Consider the following 5,113-nt stretch of genomic DNA (forward strand, 5'->3'; position numbering starts at 1 on the left):
TGAGCAATAAGGAAGGGGAGATTGGTTTCCAAATTTTCTTTTTCGAATGGGCTTATTCACCATAGAACTCCCAAAACTTATTTTCTTTTGCTAGTAATTTCTCCTTTGGTTTATTGTAATATTGATTTTTACAGACAAGGGAAAGCTTGTTGGATTTTTCTGCCAATATATGAGAAGCATGCAACCAAGCTCTTGGCATGCAAAATGAATTTTTCAAAGCCATGCTCAAGTATAAATGGAATCATAGTGTAGATTGAATAGAAATTAGTAAATGACTCATCTGTCCAGATAAAAAAGCTTCTCTGCCAAGTATGTCGGGCTACGCAAAGGTAGAGCCTTAGAGACAACCAACATGGATGGCGCCCCAATGGGTTGATCGTTGCAATGCTAATGGGGATGGGCTATGCAATGCTCAATAAGTTTTGTGGTTGCATGGAGGCCGCTGGTCTGGATCTATTGGGCTTGCTTCGCTGAGTGCTTTGTTGAAAGAGGGGTCAACTACGACAAGCCGAGGTGGAGAGTTGGTGCTCGCCAAAAAATGGCTCGTGAGCTGGGCCTTCCATGCAACCTCTTTGATGACCTAAATATATTGGTCGGCCGTGGATGGTTTGCTTGGTGAGTGGATATGCCCGGCTTGGAGATAACCGACCAGGCTTTGTGCTCGGTGCTTGGTTCTAAAGCACTTGTTTTTCGCTTGCTGTAGCTGCCCATTTCATGCCTTCGAAGGGGTTAAGGAAAGTGGGGTGTTGTCGGTACGGCCATTGAAAGGTTCCTGGGGCTTTCTGGTTCTAAATCGATAGACAACAGGTTAGTTGCTTGAGAGAAATCCTGGTTTTCCAAGACAACACCGCTGAGGAGACAATCAAAGAGTGGTAAAATAGAGAATGTACTAACCACTCTAAATACAAAGTAATTAATAGTTAAAGATGAAAGCAGAGCAGAGAGGGATTGAGATATACTTCCCTGATCGAGAGCCCCCAATTTCAGTCTTGTAATTTGTAATTGAGAAGGTTGAAGGGTCGAGCTCCAAGTTTACCGGTGACGTTAGCAAGGACAACATGCAATGTTCTCTATTTCTTGCAACTAAGTCGGATGCGATAACATGATGGCGACAAAGATTTTGAAAACCCAGTTTGAGAAAACGCCAAATGGTCAGCACCGTGTACGCTGGTGTTAATAGAGGGCTGCTCCTTTCGATTTCTGTCCCTAGAGACGGGGTTTCTTAAATCAGAGAAGATGGGGTTCTTCCATCAGAGAACCTTTTATCCCTCAGAGCTCAGAAACAATAATCTGTCTATTCGATGAGGGTTCCGGTCACTCACCATTGCCTTGTAAACCACTTTGGCACTTTCTTACGACTTTTGCAAATCACTTTTACAAACCACTTTGTAGACTACTTTTGTAAACCTCTCTTGTAAACCACTCTACCAAACCCCTATGAGAAGGTTCGGCCATTGAGGAAATAGAGATAAGTGACCAGCTCCTTCGCGGCTTGAATGAGGAAGAAAGAGGTTTCAAACATAGATGTAGTGACCATCGTCTATGAGAGGAAGATCTGAGATGGCCACAGTTGTAGGGGATATATTTTTTTTTATTGTACAGGAAACCTGATTTTGATCACTTGATTTGGCCGCGACGAGAGGTAGTGATGGTTTATCTTTAATTTGGGGAAGAGAATGTCGATGATATCTTCCAAAAAAACATTACGGCCATGTCCGGTTAGAGATGGATCTGATGATGGATCCCATATTTCTTTGGATATCTTCGGTGAGGAGATGAATATAGTTGAAGGTTCAAAACATTGGCTTTTCTTATTTTCCACAGATGGCACCAATCTAATGCGATAAAAATTGACCAGGTGATCTTCCTTGCAAGAGTTGGTACTCCATGCTAGACCTGCATAGAAGAGTAGACAAAGGAGAGCCTGGCTGACCCGATGGGGGACCCTCCGATGCCTAAGTTAGATTTCTTCCACAAAAATTACTCAAGAGAGTTTATTATAAAAATGATCCATCCCCTTTTTGGGGGGCTTACCTTGATATTTATAGGCAGTGAATGAAGAGAGGCGGTTGGGGAGAGTCCTATTTTGGCATGTAGTTCACTCTTGTTAGGTGTAGACACCCAATTTTGTCAACCTCCTCTGGCTATGATGAGATGCAGATCTTGGATGTGATTTTTGACTTCCGATCAATAAAGATGATGATTGACTAAGAAATCCCAAAAACATCTCCTACCTAAAAAACCCCAAAAACCCCACACGGAAAAAAAATGGTACAATTTTGGCTTTTTATATACGAAGGAATCCAGTCAAGATGACTGTACGAATGGATAGTACTTGAAAAGATGATTCCGACGATATATGGTACATCAAAATCAGACTGTCGGATCCCCTGCAATCGTCCCCAGAAAATCACATGTTCCCATATGCATACCACGCACACTGGAAAGCCTGCTGAAACCTGGAAAAATTCCCCACCTACCCAAATACCTCAAATTCATTCTCTACCCGAAAACCTTTGAAACCTCGTGTGAGAAAGAAGATGATCCAATTTTGACTTTTTATATACGAAGGAATCTAGTCAAGATGACCATACAGATGGATAGTACTCGAAAATACAATTCCAACGATTTATGGCACGTCAAAATCAGACCATCAGATCTCCCGTAATCATCATCGGAAAGTCACATTTTTTGTACGCACTGGCCAGCTAGCCAGCAGGACAGCCCGCACGCATGCTGCGCAGGCTGGCCAGCCAGCTACTAGCCCCACACATAGCCTCACGCCTGCCCTCACGTGCTACCGTGTGTGCCCCTGCATGCTGCCTCACGCACCCTCGCATGCTACCCTGTGCACCCCTTGCTGCACACCTCACACACGTGGAGGCCAACCCGCATGTAGTTGCAGGCTAGCCCTTGCACCATGCCCGCCCAGCCCTTGCACCATACCTGCCCACCCCTTGCACCATGCCTTCCCACCCTTGCACCTTGCTTGCTTAACCCTTGCACCATGCTTGCCCAACCGTGCCTGTCATGCCCCGTGTATCTCGACTTAACCTTGTGTGCCACCGTCAATGGCTGGGATTTGTGTTACATTGGCCCGATGGGTGAAGATATTTTCTCTTCATCCACTTATGCATATGCACTACTCTGCTAGCGTACCCTACACTGTAACCTTCTATTTGTCCAAAAATCAACTTTTTACCCATTGGTTAAAAAATTCTCTCTCCTCCCATTAGTCCAAAAATCCACTTTTTGCCCATTGGTTAAAAATTCTCTCTCCTCTCATTAGACCAAAAATCCACTTTTTGCCTATTGGTTAAAAAATTCTCTCCTCCCTATTGGTCCAGAAATCCTATAAATAACCCCCTCCTTTGGATTTGATACACCAACATCACAACCCCACAACCACCCTTAGAGAGAGAAGCTCTGCCCTCTCCTCCTCCCCTCCCCCTTTGAGTTTCTTCGGGTCTTCGGAGTGATCTTCATCAAGATTAAAAATCTTGTTTGGATCTTCGAAGTGTTCTTTGGGATTTTGAAGATCTTCAATCCAAGTTTTTAGTTCAATCCATTTTTTTTTCAAAAATAGTATGTTTTTAGCCTCCCTCCTTTGAGTGTTGATTTTTACCAGAAGTAGAAATCCCTCCCCTTTTAAGGTTCTTCGGGTCTATGAAGAGATCTTTGTCAACATCTAAAGTTCTATTCGGATCTTCAAAGTGTTCTTCGGGGCTTTGGGGATCTTCAATCCATTTTTAGGTCAATCCATTTCTTTCCAAAAATAGTCGTTCCTAGCAGAAGCTCTACCCAAGTGCCCCTGCAATCTTTCCAAAAATAGCCATTCCCAGCGGAAGCTATGCCAGAGTGCCACCTCAGCCTAGCCCTCCCATAGCCTATCCCTAGCAAAAGCTCTATTGGAGTGCCACCTCATCTTTAGCCAAGAAATATCCTTCCCTAGCCGAAGCCCTATCCGAATCCAAATCTGGAAATAGCCTCCCCTAGCCGAAGCTCTGTCCGAATCCAAATCCGAAAGTAACCATTCCTAGCCGGAACTTTGTCCAAATATCATCGCAATCAACATCTCTTGAGAAAGGAAGTTGGAGGTCAAGACCATCTTCCCCTGAGCCAGGAGAATTTGAAAGACAGTCTAAGCCGGTACTAATCAGGGGCCCACCCCTTTCGACCCGATACAGGGGTTAAGTTCAGGTATAGTTTCTCAACCGAATTGTCATTTTGTAGACTTTATATTGACCTTGTTTTAGTGTACATAGTTATTTAAATTCAGTCAATGTATATATGTGTGATAACTTAGCCATGCATGCGGAATAGGAATAATTGTGGAAAATGTTCGTTCTTAAGCATCTAGTAGGAAGACCAGTTGAATCGGGCAGATTGGGTGCCTAACACCTTCCCAACTTTGTAACCTGACACTTACCCTAAATCTCTGGACCAGACCAATTATCAAGCCCTTTTTTTAGGAATCAGGCCCACCCCAGGGTCCTAGGCCCATAACCCTAGCTAGTGACTCCAAACCCCATTTGCACGATCCCGATCCCTGTATTGGACCATCATCAAACCCCGTCTCAAATGATGAATTTTACACTCTTGCGATATAGGCCTCCATGTATCTTTGAACCGTTATACGGTGGTGCGGGGCCCATAGGGTAAGCACACACAACACACCCCTCCCTCATGGAAGAGAAAGGGAGGAGAGAGGATGGAATCAATGCAAGCCTTTTCCCTCCCCACAGGGGAGGAACACATATACATCTCCGGCCGCTACCCTCACAGTGGCGACTCCACTGGGGATAAATGTCAAGCTTCCAACATTAGATGCTACCATTAAATGCAAGAACATTTTCCACCATATTTATTTGAAAACATGTTTGGCTAACCTCATGTTTGTAATTGCATTCGCTAACCGCATCATGCATCATGCTTGAAGTGAAATCATTTGGCAAGGAATTTCCTATCATGCCCATACCCTCGGGGATGATAGTGTATGTCATGGAGAGTACTCTGAGAGCAAATGGTAGCCACTTCCTATACAAGGGTGTGGGGTATTGTTAAATGTCGAGGATATTTGTAATTGTGCCAGCACCCTCGGGGAGGTCTGTGC

This window comes from Macadamia integrifolia, chromosome 5 (assembly GCF_013358625.1).
Source record: "Macadamia integrifolia cultivar HAES 741 chromosome 5, SCU_Mint_v3, whole genome shotgun sequence".
In the NCBI taxonomy this organism is placed as follows: Eukaryota; Viridiplantae; Streptophyta; class Magnoliopsida; order Proteales; family Proteaceae; genus Macadamia; species Macadamia integrifolia.